The sequence below is a fragment of the Chionomys nivalis genome, chromosome 13 (assembly GCF_950005125.1).
Source record: "Chionomys nivalis chromosome 13, mChiNiv1.1, whole genome shotgun sequence".
Lineage (NCBI taxonomy): Eukaryota > Metazoa > Chordata > Mammalia > Rodentia > Cricetidae > Chionomys > Chionomys nivalis.
In genome coordinates this window covers 48,204,208-48,221,444 of record NC_080098.1, presented here as the reverse complement: position 1 = coordinate 48,221,444, position 17,237 = coordinate 48,204,208, and the positions used below count along the sequence as shown (strand labels likewise).

The 17,237-nt window shown below is 40.7% G+C and overlaps 1 protein-coding gene across 1 annotated transcript in view; it reads right to left on the bottom strand.

Annotated features, from left to right (window-relative positions):
- Positions 1-9,484, bottom strand: part of LOC130885854 (type-1 angiotensin II receptor A) — a 41,752-nt gene extending 32,268 nt beyond the window's left edge. The window contains exon 1 of the mRNA XM_057787656.1: positions 9,419-9,484. The gene's annotated coding sequence lies outside the window, so the exon portion shown is untranslated. The remainder of the gene's footprint in view (positions 1-9,418) is intronic.
- Between the last annotated feature and the right edge of the window lie 7,753 nt (positions 9,485-17,237).

The following is a 17,237-nucleotide window of genomic DNA, read 5'->3' as shown; positions in this document are numbered from 1 at the left end:
CATAGGGAGTGGCACTATTGGGAGGTGTGGCCTGGCTGGAGTGGGTGTGGCCTTGTTGGAGGAAGTGTGTCACTGTAGGGGTGGGCTTTGAGATCTTCTTTTCTCAAGCTATGCTCAGTAACACAGTTTACTTCCTGTTTGTTGCCTGTGAATCAAGATATAGAACTCTCAGCTCCTTCTCCAGTACCATATCTGCCTATATGCTGCCATGTCTTGCCAGGATGAAAATGGACTAAAAACTGGAACTGTAAGTCACTCCAATGAAATATTTTCCTTTATAAGAGTTGCTGTGGTCATGGTGTCTCATCACAACATTAAGAACCTGAACTAAGACACAAGCTATTGGAGTAAATCCCAGATCTGGGTCCTGGCTCTACCCTTATTTAACAATGTATACAACAGCTGCTTTCAAAAAGTAGACACAGTAAGAGAAATCAGACTATACATTTTAAAAACTGTTGTTAGATCTTTAAAAAAGTGAAGAGATGGACACATTGCCTGGTTATCAGAGAGTGTCCTCTTAATAATGTTCACAGCGATTTTCCGATTGTTCCTGTTTTCATTTATAAAGTGGCAATATAATACATTGTCAATAACATGGTGACCTCAAAGTATGGTGAGTGGCAGACAAGATCACTCCTCGGTGCCAGCTGCTCACCCAACTATTATACTCCTACCATCTCCACCTTTAAATCTGGGTTACACAGCTCACAACTGTCTGTAGCTCCAGTTTCAGGGGATTTGAAACCCTCATCACCAGTGTCCATAAAATAAAACTGGGTTACAAAAGTTGAGAGAATTCTAAAGATGAATCATTCCTGGGCTGACAATATTTTAATCTTGGGTTTTTAATTTTCGGTGAGAAGACTGTAGTTCTTTCTAATATCACTTTTTTTCTGAATTGGATAATTGCTTAACTTGAGACTCTGCCCGATAAAACAGTAGATAGAAATTGAGAACCAGCTGGAGAGAAGGTTCATCGGTTAAGAGCATTGACTGCTCATCCAGAGAGGCCAGGTTCAGTTCCCAGTATCCACATGGCAGTTCACAACTGTCTGTAACTCCAGTTCAGGGGATCTGACTCCCTCACACAGATATACATGCAGACAAAGCATCAATGCACATAAAATAAAGATAAATCATTTTTCAAAGAGAAGAATCAACTAGACACAAGCCATTTTTGGAACAGCTGGCAGAGTAAAGTGGTTAAAAATCCATCTGAATTCAATGAACCGAAAGAAAGAAACTATTAGCATTTTCTTAGGCGCTGTTTTGACCCTTTCGCTAGTCCATGGGTTGTCACTGAGAGTTGTAATTCTCTCAAATGCTGGGATTTTTTTCTGTTGTTGTTGTTTGGGGGAGTGGGGGTGTTATTTTTCCAGACAAAGAAACCCCTGGTGATGGAATCTAAAGCTTCTTGTTTTGAATGGAACAGCGGTTAAATCCCAGGCACCGCCTTAGCTTACCTGCTCCTCCCTGTGCTCCTGGAACTCACAACTAGAACTGACTTATTTTGCAATGAGCATTGAGGAGAACCACTGACATTTAACTAAAAAGACTTAATTCGGAGGAGAGGGGCTAAACTTTGGCAGTTTTATGAGCAGTTTCAAAGGACACACTGGAGTTACAAAAAGAGGCGTGTGTCTCCTGAAGTCAGGGGAGCAGGAACCAGGCCCTGGCCGAAAATTTCAGAACAATTGGAACAACCTTTTCATGTTTTTGTTGGGAAAGGAAGACCTTGTGTGAAGTTATTTGTGTATTCCCAAGTGTGCTGCTTCCAAACATGGCTGTTTTTTGTGTTCTCAGTAACAGGAGTGATATTGGCAAGCAAATCTGTGCTTACTTATCAGTGATGGACTGAGATTTGAGTACTTACTAGCCTGGGATTCTGCCACAAATATTCTTCTGGGTTTATATACTTCAGTTTAGAAGCCACACACCACCAGGACAGCTGATTCCCATATCTTCTTGCCACTTCAGCACAAGCTCATCTCTAGAGCAGTCTAAAGTTCTGTAAGACTAAGCTTGATTCCACTGGGGGATTCAGAGAGAAGGCAGAGGGCACTAATGAGTGAGAGGAGAATCAGGACTGGGGGCAGAAAGCTGGGCAAAGGGGCATGGACCCTGCTGAACCCTTTCCCCAGCTTAATGTAGGTACGCTGGTTCTCTGAGCACAATTTGGTTCAATTTACTGCAATAGTACTTTTATATGACACAGCCACTGCTGTTCGGTGATCCAGTGTACAAGGTGACCCAGCTTTTAGGAAAGTTCTGAGCTCTGGGAATATGGTGCATACCCATAATCCCTGCAGGAGGGCAGAGTTCTAAGTCAGCCTGAGCTGTGTAACAAGGCTGTGTCTTTAAAGTAAAATAATAAAAGTTATGAATATGCGGATATTAGTTGCTTGAAAGTCGTCCAAATAACACTTTCCAAGACACAGATATGTATTCACACCAGATGAAACAAGTCATCATTTATAAGAGACCAGCAAAGGCTTAGTTTTTACATTAAATACCATTTTAGCAGGAAGAATATATATTGTGAAACAAGCTTTTTAGAAGGCATAATTTTCTATTAACATGTTTCCAGTTATATTCAATTGTTGGCTTAGATCTATTTAAAAGGTAATTACTTGACAGAAGCATTAAGGAAAGAATTCTTTGAAGAGTAATACTAACAGAATTAGTTTTCTTATTTTTATCAGAATTCGCACTGCTTTAAAAATCTCTTAGCTCACGGAACACCCAACCCTTGAGCTGTTATCACTTCTTTGAATGAAGGGAGTTTCATTTTTCTTATAACTTCCTACTATTGAGGAATTCTCCAGCTCAGGCCTGTACGGCAGCAGGCTCTCAGAAGAAACACGGCACCACACCTGTGTTTTCTCCTCGGGCCCATTTGCTGGAAATAGCAACAGAGACCTTAAGCTGTAGAGAATCAAATTAACAAGAATGATACTGTTAATCTTCATGTCCTTGTTTCCATCCCTGAAACGCAGATTGCTAAATACATTTGCTCCCTGGCCTCATTAGAAGTCCTGAGTGGTAGCAGAGAGGGAGAAGGCAGAGAGGAGTATGAAAAACCAGACCAATTAAAAAACAAAGATCATCAGAATTGTTTGTTCTCACTCAAGTCATCCGTATAATTTTAGAGTGAGTAGATTTGATTTTTTTTTCCATTAAATAATTTTATTCTCTCTTATATGGGGATGGATGAGCACACTTACAATGTGAATTGTGTAGTTTGAATCTTCTTATTGAGCTTGAAGATAAAATCATTTAAATGGAATAAAAAGCCCATGAAAATATTTTGAACTGCGTGATGTCCCAGGACTTAAGCACAGTGTGTCTGAGAATCCAAGTATTTCGTTAAATGTGATCTACTGACAAGGCCTTCACTCTCTGGTATTTGAAGAACTATATTTTCATCCCCAGAAACAAGACTAAAGGTCACAACTGTAAGCAAAGTATAAATGAAGTTATACAAAAGCACAAACACGAACGTTGCTTTCCAGAAGGAGCAGATTTTTAAGCAGATGGGTTTCTAAAGTTACAGTCACTATCAGAGGCCACGTCAATAAGGACAGAGTTGTGGGCCTGCTTTCTACTTAAAATCCTTAATAGGGGAATGATTCATTGCATATCAAAATATTTTAACTTTTACAACCATTTACATTTAAAATTCTGTCAGTCGCCTTTCCTAGGTCCATTCTAAACATGTCTCTAGTTTCTGTCAATTCACATCATGCAGTTACATGTCACTTGTCAGACCCCACGCATCTGACATTCCTAATACTATACATGTTCCCTCATGGTTTCAGAGCCTCTGCCCAGAGTTATCTTCCTCCAAACATCCACATAATTCTTTTCTGGTCAAAGGTTTCTCTGAACATCACTTTAGAACTGAAGTAGCCTCTGCCCACTGCTCCCACAAACTGCTCATTCTCTGTGTTCTTCAACACCTAAGGCATTTTACTCAATTGATTTTTCTCTCCATCTACTGCAATTGGTATGAGGACATTTTTAAATTTTTTTTGCTTGTATGTACTCATGTGTAGTGTAGGTTTATGTGTGCATGTGTGTGTAGTGTAGGGGTATGTGTGTATGCGTGTGTAGGTACACTTTGTGTGTGTATGTGTGTGTGTGCGCGTGTGTGTGTGTAGTCAGAGGTCAACTTTGGGTGTCTTCCTCCTTCACTCCTCCATCCTGTTTTTGGAGACAGGATGTCTCAGGGAAACCGGAGCTCACCATTTCAGTTGGGCGGATCGGCCCATGAGCCCCAGCAATTCTCCTGTCCCTCCCTACCACCACACTCAGCTTTTCTGTGGGTTCTGGGGACCAAAACGCAGGTCCTCATGCTTACACAGAAGGTACTTTCCCAAATGAGCCATCATCCTAGACCTGGGTCCTGGGACTTTGATCTTTGTTTACACCTGTGTGCTCACACTACCTAGAGCTCAGGTGTTCACAAGTACCAACTGAATGAATGGCAAAATCTATTGCCAAGTGCACGCCTGAATCAGGGCACCACGTGTGTGCCGTCATCTTTGTTGAGGACTCACTACGCCATACCACTTACTTGATATTCCCAATTTGTAGTCGGAGGAAAGAAACTTAACAGGTACCTCATACCTGACAGTTGAAAACTGAAACACCAGGGCCTTAGACAGTTAAGTAACCGTGTGGAGCATGGGCGCCAAGGACAGTGGGCTCGGCGACAAGTAGGAGTATGAACTGATCATCCCGCTGTAGCCGTCCCACTCTAAAGGAACTCAGTATCGACGAAAGGATTTATAGCAGCCCTCTTTAAATGAAGCCTGACTGTCTTCAGTCATCGATGGTCAATGCGCGCAAGACAACACTGTTTTCCTTACCTCTTCTCGGTATACACCCGGTTTAAGTAAATGCGTGACTCTGAGTCAAGACCACAACACTCAACTGCTCAAATCTGATCATGTTTGTTTCCCAACTAAATGGCCTCTTCTTCTAAGAGGTAAGGTACAGACCCTCTTGGATCTTCAGCATCAGGTAAACCTGACTTGCAACCTTTCATTAATAAAACTCATTACATATACTGAATAAAAGCTTCCCGTGAAGTCAATTTTTCCTTTTCAATTTAAGAATTTTAACTGTTAGAATAAATCATTTACAAAGATTGTAAAAGTACTTTCTCTTGAAAATGTATACATATACATTGTATTATATGATAGTATGTTAATTATATTATATTGATGGTAACATCACAGAACCAGAGAAGAAGAACAAAAGTTTAAGATGTTATAGCATCTTCCTTAACCAATGTAAAGTAGCATGTTCATGGGCAGAGTTCCACTAGCCATGCTAATCAACAAAGGAATCAAGTTACCATCGATAAACTGCAAATATTACATAATTTCCCCTATAAACCAAATTACACATTCGTTTCCTTAAACACACACACACTGGCTAAAATTTCCCCCAATGGAAACATTTGGGGATTTGTTCCTAAAAGTCTAAGGTGGCTCCAGGCCACCTCGTGCTGTGGTTGAAAAGTGACACTCTAAGTATGTAATTGGAAAACGGGCAGATATGGCATGCCTTTCTGAGAGATAGGCTGACAGTTGCCTTCAAATCCTGTGCTTCAACAGGAAAGGCAAATTTGTTTTCCGTGTTTGGTCTTGTGCAACTGTGTTATTCCGGGAAATAAATGTAACTGCATCGCTAGAGACAATGACTGGAATGTGTTTGAGACTGACATTTCGTTATTGGAACACGGGGAAACAGAAGGAGCAAGAACTTTAAGAACATTACACTGGGGATTTGTTGTATTCATTACAAATAAAACCAAATTACTACTATATGTAATATGTATACGTCAAATAAAGCTAGAGCGTTGAGCAACTGATTTTGTTTGACTCACCAAATTCTTTATAAAAAATCAATAAGGCGTATTTAAGTTAAAACAAATGAGACACACCTCCTTACAAAATTGAGACCTTACAAAAAGAAGGGTGACAAGGATGTAGGTTAATAAGGCAACTGTCGCATCCACATGTTAGTCCTCAGCTCAAGAGGCGACATAGGGACCTATGCACAACTCTTAGAGAGATCATGAATATAAAACTAGACTAATTTACTAAAGATTCAAGTGTAAAAACTAATAGGAAACACATAAAGAAGCCTGTGATAGCTGTATCTCAGGCAATGGGAACTAAGAAAATTTGAATATCAAAATACTTTGAAATTTGCAAGTTAAAAAAGAACATAAAACTTTCCTTTAACTGGTCACGAATGTCCACTGCAGCGTTTAAAACTGTGTTTATCGCAGCCTGTGAAATGGGACTGTCTGTGCGAACGGGAACGTTCTACGTCTGTGTCACACAACAACTACTTGTCTACTAAACACTTGAGATGCTCATTCGGAGCCGAGAAACTGAATTTCTACTTTCTGGAGTCAGATTAATTTATATTTACATTTCAGTACCCACATGTGACCAATGGCTGTTAGCACGTCCACAGATTCTTATGTCACTAACCCCAATTTTTTATTCTTTGAAATGTACAAGTAGGCAGGCTTCCCTACTTGTAAAAGTTGGTTTTAACATAAACACTTTGGACCTGTAAAACAAACTCTAAAATGCTGTTTACACATTTCAATCAATGAGAGATCAGAGTTCCTTAGTTGTAAGTTGGCAGAAATTTTAAAGGGGCATTACCGAGTTCACAAGGTCCTTCGGTAAACAAACGCCTTCTGTATTTTAGCAGAGCGCCTACAGCTGGAAACAGGGCCTTTGGGACGAGTTGGCAGGAAACCAGGGCAATGTTGCTAGTTAGGAGGATTGGTAGACCATCAGCTCTTTAGAAACAACAAAAAAATGGCGCCTTACAGTGACGAATGCTGCTTGTGGTAGCCTTAAATGAAATGTTTGAAAAATAAATGTACAATGTATCGTCTGTGTTTACTATTCTTAAGCAAGGTGTCCATTATTTGAAAAGTTTTCTTGCAAATGTGAATGTCAGGAATGGGATGTCTTTGGACAGGTTGGGAAGGGGGTCAGGCCCAAGACTAGAACTTCTTCCACCTGGGGCTGATGGGAAATAACACGGAATGAGATCCTTCCTCTTCAGAGCTGTCTTAGTCAGGGTTTCTATCGCTGTGCTAACATACCACAGCCAAAAGCAACTTCAGGAGGGAAGGGTTTCTTTCATCTTACAGTTTGTAGCCAGTCCATCATCCAGGAGAGTCAAGGCAGGGACCTGGAGGCAGGAACTGATGTATCAGCCATGGAAGGGTGCTGCTTACTGGCTTGCTCCTTATGACTTCCTTAGCCTGCTTTCTTATAGAACCTAGGACCACCAGTCCAGGACACCGACCACAATGGAATGGACCGTGCATCCCACAATCACTAATTAAGAAAATGCCCTACAGACTGGCCTATAGGCCAATGTTATGGAGGCATTTTCTCAATTAGTAGTCCCTCTTCACAGCTTTAAGTCTAGATTTAAGTCAAATGAACAAAAAAAAAAAAAAAAAAAAAAAAAAAACCAGCACAGGAACTCCTAAAAATATACCACATCAGCTGGGCCTGGGGTTGCTGTCCTCTAAGCCTCAGTACTTGGGAGCTTAGCTGATGCAGCAGAATCACAAACACAAAGTTTGCCTGGGTAATTAGTAATACTCCGAATCAAAAGAAAAGTCTGTTTTTTCAGCTGGGATGTGACTCAGCAGCATATCATGGGTAAGGTCTTGGGTTCAAACCCCAGTACTGAAAAAAAACGTACATATTGTCTTACTGTCTTACAAACTAGAAAAGTATTTGATATAATTTATTGCACTTGTTTCCAAAGCTGACTTTTTAAATTTCATAACATACACTGTCCAGACTCTTAAGCTTATCTACACGCACACACACACACACACACACACACACCCCAAACACAAACGCCAAAGATACACAGCAACAACTCTGTAGAATGTGACTATTTTAATCCTCAAGATTAAAGTAGCCCTAAATAGTTTGCTCACACCACTACCCTGGGGTGCCTTCCAGAAAGATTCCTACGTGCCAGCGAGGAAAAGAACAAAGCCACTTGTAACATTTCTGTGCCCACCTAGCACCCATCTAGAGTCTGCCTCAGCAAAACAGAATCATGGCGTGTCCCAAGGGGCACACACGGCCTTTTTTTAATTTATTTATTTCTTAAAGATTTCTGCCTCTTCCCCGCCACCGCCTCCCATTTCCCTCCCCCTCCTCCAATCAAGTCTTCCTCCCTCTTCACCCCAAAGAGCAATCAGGGTTCCCTACCCTGTGGGAGGTCCAAGGACCACCCACCTCCATCCAGGTCTAGTAAGGTGAGCATCCAAACTACCTAGGCTCCCACAAAGTCATTATGTGCAATAGGATCAAAAACCCATTGCCATTGTTCTTGAGTTCTCAGTAGTCCTCATTGTCCGCTATGTTCAGCGAGTCCGGTTTTGTCCCATGCTTTTTCAGACCCCGGCCAGCTGGCCTTGGTGAGTTCCCAATAGAACATCCCTTAAGATCATGCTCAACTTCCTTAGCGATCAGGGAAATGCAAATCAAGACAACATTAAGATACCATCTTACACCTGTCAGAATGACTAAAATCAAAAACACAATGATAGCCTCTGCTGGAGAGGTTGTGGAGAAAGGGGTACACTCATCCATTGCTGGTGGGAATGCAAACTTGTGCAACCACTTTGGAAACAGTGTGGCGGTTTCTCAGGAAAGTCGGGATCAACCTACCCCTGGACACACACGGCTTTTAAATTCCTCTAAATAGAACAGGGAAGCTCCTGAAGGTTCCTTTCCCTACTAGTTGAGTTCAAGGGACCCCCCTTCATGAAAAATATCAGGTCTACTACAGAAGAAGATCTCCAAAACAGTCTCAGACCGCTGTGTTACTCTCCAAGGCACCAGTGTGCGACCCTGTGCCTCCACGTTTCTCACAGAGCTTACAGGACCTCCCTCCCTGACTGATATCACCCTGCATTATCACTAAAGCAGGGGAGAGGTTTGCAAGCAGAGACTGTGAGACACGCTGGCATTCTGAAAGCAAGCAGGTTTAATGTTAAGGTCTCTGTCTTTAGATTCCCGACAATGAGTGAACGCATACCCGACCTGAAGCTGATGAGGCCACAACCATTTTGTGGCTAGCCTTTTCACCCCTTGCACAGCGAGAACGCAACACAGGGCAACCATCAGATGCTGAAGGGCCCTTTGCCAAAGGTTTTCAGTTATCTGGCATGGTTTGCCATCGGTTCATGAATGAATGGTTACTATGATAGCGTTTATATTTAAAGTTACACGAAACACATTCCTAAGCCATGTATCAAGAAAATAGAGTAAAGGTGAAATTTTACTCTTCCCTGCTTGCATAACTGACTATTAGAGAAAACGACTTATGAGACCCTTACCTGGTGATGACTTCCAGGGATGGCTGTAGTGATTTATCTGGAGAAAGTGCCAGCCATGGTATACCAATCGATCATATGTTAAATCTGGAAGAGGAAAATATTAAAGGGACTCACAAATGTGGTCAGATTTTAATTTTTTCTATTAAAAACTTGCTAATACTGCATACTAAGACTGTTTGAGGAGAGAAAGAAGCCACATGTTTCGCACTGAGAACACATTTTCCCTAATATGGAGTTAGGCTGCTCTCTCCTAATCATGTTTAACAACCCTTCCCGGTGTCTTGCAGGCAAGGGGGACCAGACTTAGTGAAACTGACCCTAAAGATGCAAACTATTACAGTGGATTGGGCTTTTACTTAAGAAACTGCAGTTAAACTTTGCTACATATTCTCTTTTTTTATGAGGTTTACGCAAGTATTATTAAACTATATTTTGAGAATTCTATTACAAAAGATTTTTTTTCTGTTTGTCTTTTTTATATAAGACCTGCACGTCATATAAAGGTTGCTACATAATAATGTAAATGTCTGACTCTAATTTTGTGAGTTTGCCTCCCAGAGATACTCTCCTTCTTTACCCCTCTAGAACTCAAAGTATATATACATGTACACATGTGTGTACATTCATGTTCTCTTAACTAAGGTTTTACTTCTCTGTTCATTGTTGACATTAATCTGTTGGTTTTATTTAGCCTTATAGCTATACAGAACGTTCTTTGAGGGCACACAGAAAGCAGATCCATTCATTGATAATTTACTTAGCCGGCCTGTTCTTAAAGCCTTAAATCTCTTTTTTTCCAGCTTTCCTTTTGGCTGCTACAAAACGTTTCAATGCTCATATTCATACATAGACATTTTATACTTACTGAACATTATCACTAGCACAGGTCCAAAATAGAATTATTAAATTAAACTGTTCTTTAACATTTTGATGGATAGTGATAAAATTCTATTTATAAAGTTTGTGATAAAAATCTGATGCCCAAAATCTAGATTTTTGCAAAAATCTTCTTTCAGTGCCTGTGGATTAAACTGAGTTTCTCAACTTCTAATGTTCTTCAGGAGTTTTTCTGCTCCTATCTTACATGGCCATTACCTTTGCTTCCTTTTTCAATTAGGCCATGCATAGTTTCTCATATGAAAAGGTGAATGTTAGTTATAGAAGCTAATATTTTACATGCCATGTGTGGCAAGCAGCTTCCAAAGGTTTGCAGTTTTATCTCTTGAATTTGTTTATCATGCTGCTTATTATCTAGCTGTTTGTTTGTTTGTTTAATTATTTATTTTTAGGTAGCTAAATTCATCGATAGTTTCTATTATGGATTTGGGAGAGTCTACAAAGGTTGTTTTAACCTGTTCAGTTACTTGAAGGGACTGTGTACAGGTGACACAGAAAGCCTGTACACAGAAGTATAGTATCATAACAGAAATATAGTATCAAAACAGAAGGATTTGGGGCATTATTACCATTGTCAAAGACATTTTTATAAGAAGATTCTTCACTTAAAATGATATAAAAGCTATGGGCTTTCTGTACGACTACATTTTTGGAAGAAAAATAAGAAAATCATCAATTTTACAGTGCCCCTCTTCAGAGTGTTAGCTGTGGCCGGCTAAGACAAGTTTCTAACCCACCAGAGTGGGTTAGAGGGAAAGTACCAGAAGGTCCAAGGCAAACACAAAGTGGAAATGTTAAACACTCACTAAGGAAATTTAGAAAGCATACAAAAAATGATAGGAAGAATAAATCTTTAATGACTAGCCCTTTAGGACTTCTCAGATCTGTTGTATTTTTTATTGATCCTTTTGTTGTGGTTATTTTGCTATACAAATTTTATGACATTAATAAAAGTTTAAAAAATTATTTTACAAATCAGTGATAAAAAAACTAAATTACTTTCATTAGACCATCAAGAACCTAATTCCGGCCTTAATAGTATTTTGATAAGAATCAACAAAGCTGTAATGCGCACAGAATGATACTTGTGATTTATGTTTTATATGTTGCTAATGAATATATTGTCATTACGTGTTATTAAAATATAAGATACATACATGATGACTCTATACTTCTCAATTATATTGTGACTGCCTGGTTCAAACCTCTTCTCTCAGCAGGTCAAACTTCAAAAAGTATTTAAGAACTATCAACATGTAGAAAACACTCCAGTTCTCTCCTATTATGGCTAAAGTAACAACAATGAACTATGGGCAGCGAATGGCTGGGAAACATCATGGTGCAGTGTGTTTTATTCATGGTACAATGTGTTTTATCTAAAGTGACATCCTCTGAATGGAAAGCCAGTCATGAAACCCGGCTTAATGGAGCATTCTTATTCAAGAAGAATTACACATATTTAGAATCATGAAGAAATGTAATTGAATTAAATACCAAGAAAAATGTGGGTCAAAGAGTAGAGGAAATTCTGATGATAAAATTGTAAGCATATGGCATTTGTTGGAGGAAGTGCTACAGAATGTTTTAATCTGTTTGGAAGAAGAAGGAAACCTAATAGAAGTTGTCTGCCCTTACAGGCTGGGCCTGGCAAAGCCGGTGAGGATGGCCATTGATACTGCCTTGCTTGTTAGCACTGAGGAACTCTGCCTGCTGCGTGTACATCTCCTATGTGCTGCACTAACTCTCTCCCATGCTCACTGCACGGCATGCTGGTGTCTCTGAGTTGAGCTTTGCCCCCAGTCTTTCCCATAAATGTTAAATTCTGTACTGGTAAATCTGCCTGGATGCTAACATACTAGATCCAAGCAGCGGGTAAAATTCATCATTGAGAAAACCGTGCCAACTGTCCTGGTGGCAGGCCATGATTCTTAGACACGATCCCAGGGAACCTAGGCTCGGCTCGGTCTTTTAGACAACTTCAATGATCTTCTGGCAAAACAAGAAGCATTTGGCTGGGTCTATCTAACAACTGTCAGAAGTCTGCTTACATAGGGAGGAACCCTACAGGAACTAAAGCATTTGGAGAGTCACTGACTTCAAAGAATTTGCCACTTAGGTGGAGCCTGACCACTTTACAGCTAGACTCTACTACAGAGTTTTTAAACCCGTACTGTAGGTAAATAAGAGCCTATACTAAAAGCTGAAGGTAAGATGTGATCCAGGCTGGTATGAACCACCATGCTCAGCTCACACGGTTCTGGGGAAGAAACCCAAGTTACACTCCCAGTTCCCCAAAAGTTTATTTTAAAAAGCCCTACTACCCTTTTTATTTTACACCTTTTAAGGACCATCTTTGTATATTTTCCAGACTGTTCTTGAACTCCTGATTCAATGGGCCCTCCTGCCTCAGTTTCCCAAGCAGTTATGACTCCAGACTGTACTGTTTCCAGTTCCATTTTTAGAAAGCTCGATCGCGGTGTGTGTGTTACCCTGGTTCCTCCCGCCACATGCACATCGGGTGACAGACTGCCACACTTTCAGTTCTCAACCGATAGCAGAAATTTCTAGATTTCTTCTCAGTGCATCTTAAGTCAAATACCAGAAACAAAACAATTGTTCTTAGTGTTCTTCTCCCAGAGAAAAATGGGTCTTGATTTCAAATTACAACTTTAAATAAATTCTTACGCCATTAGCTTTCATCAAAACGAAAGTTGCCCAGTGTGCGACAGATAATGTGGCAAAGTACATGGCTTTTAAGATTTAAGTAAATCTAAAATGTTACCACATTTGTGTATTTTTTTAATCTATCTCCATTATTTCTTAGTATTCTGGCAGATAACATGAAGATACATAGAGACTATGTCATAGTTTTCTGAAGGTTAAATGAAGGACATTTACAGAATGAACACTATGCGCCATGTGTTATGTGATGAATAAATTTTAGCTTTATTAAAAATATATTTTCTGTTGGAGGGAAGGGGTTTCTTTGTGTCGTGCTGGCTGTTCTGGAACTTGTTCTGCAGACCAGGCTGACCTGGAACCCAGAAATCCCCTGCCTCTCTTCTTGAATGTTGGGACTAAAGGCATGTGCCACCACCACCCAGTTTTAAAACATTATCTTATACAAAGGCCAAAAAAATAACATTCAAGGTAATCATTTTAAGGAAGGCATGAATACCAAGGCTTTTCTGTGTTTAATGTGCTTGAACCACTCAGAAGTCTTTTGAGAATGCAGATTCTTATTCAAGGAGTGTGAGATTTTACATTTTCATAAATTCTCAGATGATTCAGAGTTTTTAAACAATACAGTAGATAAATAAGAGCCTGCTCTATGGACTACGGCATTTGAGATGACTGGACGGCACCTGGGGAGACTGAACGGCACCTGGGGAGACTGGACGGCATCTGGGGAGACTGGACGGCACCTGGGGAGACTGGACGGCATCTGGGGAGACTGGACGGCACCTGGGGAGACTGGACGGCACCTGGGGAGACTGGATGGCATCTGGAGAGACTGGACGGCACCTGGGGAGACTGGACGGCACCTGGGGAGACTGGATGGCACTTGGGGAGACTGGATGGCACCTGGGGGACTGGACAGCACCAGGGGAGACTGGATGGCACCTGGGGTGACTGGACGGCGCTTGTTTTGGGTTTGAAATGTGGTGAGTCTGAACAGGGGGACAGAGCTTGACTGGCCTCAACACATTCAAAACCACTGATTTGAGGCTGCCTTTCATCATCTTTGATTCTGTTTTTTTTTTTTCATCCTTTCACTCTTTCCTTGCCAGTAGTTCTTCCTGTCTCGAAAAAACCAAAAAAAAAAAAAAAAAAAAAAACAATATTGGTGTCTATTGCCAACGAGACCAATGACCAATGTTAATGTTAAGCCTTTTTATTGTGGATGACAGGATGGAACACTAGATGGGTTGGAAAGGAAGCTCTGCTGTCACGCTTTCCCCCAGACACAAGGAATCACTTAATAAAGGACTATGAGGGTGCAAACACATGATCTATAATATTAAGCGAGTCTTAGGGGGGAATGGAAGGAGCTGTCTTTGTTGGAGAAGTTCAGGAACTGAACAGTACAGCCACGCCAGACACCCATCTCATCTGAACACCAGGACAGGAGGAGTGGCTTTTAAATGTCTTCTCTTTCTCAACATCCCTGCAACTAACTCTGCAGGGCAAAGACCGTTTTCATGCTTTGACGTGTCCTCAAAGGCTGAATGTCACCCTGCTCCATACAGCTGCCTTTGCAAGAACCTACTACTGCTGATTCAGTTTCAAAGACAATCCTTCATTTTCCAAAGCAGTGTATGATCTCTGATTCGTATAAAATGAGCAAATATCTAAGCAACTCAGAAAGTGAATTAACAAGCAGAGTGTCTCTTTATAGGCAAGTACGTAGCAACATGCATGTGTCTCCAATATTCTTGCTCTGAAGTTAAGACAAAGAGTTAAAAGTCATTGGCCTGAGCCAAGACTTTTATCACTCGGTGAAGATCAAGGTGCCTTCTGTGTAAACAAAATGAGTAAGAAACCAGTTGCTCTAAACCTAAGGATCGTTAGTCGTATGAGTTAAAGTTCATAACTCATCCAGAAGACTGCCACTAGAAGCAGTGTGGACTCCCTGTTCAACTGTTTCCCAAACTTTTCAATGCTGTAAATGTAATTAAACATAAAACTCTGGAAAAGACTCTTGGGTATGGGAGCTGTAACCGTAGCTAGCAGATTCTAGACGCTTGTCTCCCCTTAAGACCCTTAGAGGAAGCGCAAAAACGAAACCTAAAGCGAGCGTTTCTCAACGGACCTGTAAGAGTGAAGTAGAAGAAAGCAATGACACAACATTCAAACCATACAACAAACTCTTTTCTATTAAAGAAATTTGAATCATAATTTTAGTTTTCATATGCAAAGGAACTTTTCTGAATATCTGCTATGAAAAGAATTAAAGATCAGCAAATATTTCCTGGTAATAGAGCTGTACAAAACAGCAATATCGAGTTGTCATTTCTATGAATATCCCAAATATATATTTTGCTTTGTATTCCCATCTGGTATTAAAGTAATAACTCTCGCAAAACTTTATACCCCTTTACATTTCTTTTCTGAGAGGCAAACACTACATTTCTGAGCTTTTAATACGTTAATAGCAGTCGCTCGCCAAATCATTTGCGCGTTACCTTCTGCCACTGAGTAAGACTGGTTAAAAGTAACTAGCCATAAAATCATTAAAAGGCTGATTGCTAGAACCTACTATTCAGGGAAAGGAAGGACCAGGCACAGTGATCAACAAAAGGCTGAGGGACAGGAGTCTGTTCTGGGCAGTAAAAAAAAATACAAATAGAATAGGAACTCCATTTCTGTCCCTATAACAGATTTGAAAGCAAAATATCGCAGCTCTCAGCTATCTGCCTGGGAAGGGTATCACGAGAGAGGCTGGTGGCCATCGTTCAAACTGTGCTTCAAAGTCCTTCGCAGCTAAGTACTTCACTGGGGTTTGGAGTAAGTATAAGATTAAACTTTTGGTTCCTTGGAATAAGCAAAATTAGTTGCCACTGTTAATTAGTAACACAATATCCACAGTCATAAGGAGCAGCAGCCAAAGGCAGCAAAAATAAGCTCTAAGGTATCAGGGAACGTTCTTCCTCCAAACTAGACCGGAGAGGAAGCAGAATGGTTCATAGGTGTGTCCTCACACTGACCCAAGTTAAGACAGAAGACACACTGGCACTCAGTACGCCTGCCTCAGACACTGTGATGGTCGGACATTTTGTAAGCCTCAGAATGACAGGTTTTCCCCTGGGAGGAAACCCACTCTCTCCTGAGGTGGTGGGCACTGAGGTCGGCTCAACTAACACCAAGGAAGAGCAGAACTAGAAGCCAAGGCCTTATAAAGGGGAAAATAAACCAACATCAACATCAACAACAAAAACATGAACAAACAAAACTCAAAAAAATCCAGGAAGAGGAAGAATCTGAAAATCCAGTAAATATTAAGACCTTGCAACTTGAAGCCACTCCCTAAACCTCAGCATTATCTATTATACATTACAGGAATTGCCACCTATGATTTGGGGATGGACCTATGGAGCTATTAGGAAACTTAATGTCTGTCCTGAGGAGACAAAAGGAAAGACAGACAGTTTTGAAGACTCTAAACCCGGGCTAACGGGGTAAACATTTTAGACTTTTATTTTGTCAGCAATCGCCAATAAGCAGAAAGAATCAAGGGTTTTTAGTAACTGGAGGAGACCTTCTGTGCAGTGACCTGAGACTCAGACTTGTTGAACAAATAAAAACACTCTTAATACCATGCAGCTAATTTGGTGGGAGGACAAGAAGGGCATTAGCAAGAAAATTATTCTAGGTTCCCAGTGAAGCGATTGTTCAAGTAGGGCCTTTAGAAGGCAAACAAAATAGGTAGTGTTTGTTTGTGGTTAAACCAAGGAGATGAAACCCTAAAATAAGCCTCTTGGGTTCCTTTTGGTTTTTTTTTTTATAGAATATTTTAAGGAGGGTTATTGCTAAGGCAATAAATATGGGGACCCCCGGAACCCCATGGTAGTAACTATCAGAAAAAAATAAATCACTTTGGGAGTGAAGTACCCTGAAGAAGACAATTACTGCTGAAGAAAACAGAAGGGGATAAGGATGCTTGACGCAGCCTCTTTTCCTGGAATGACACAGGAAATTAATGCAGTCAACTTCCAAACGTGACCTCAGGGCACACAGTGCCCAAACTTTCCTGCGAAAAAAGTCTCCTGCGAATCGGTAGTGGGTTTTTATGCTTAGTGAGGACATTAGAAAACAAGGGGACACCGGCAGCCAATTACTCTATACTTGACCAAAGAGAAGGAGGAGACAGACAGGACGGCTTGAGTTTTCTGGAGACCACCACAGTTTGGGGTTACAGAGG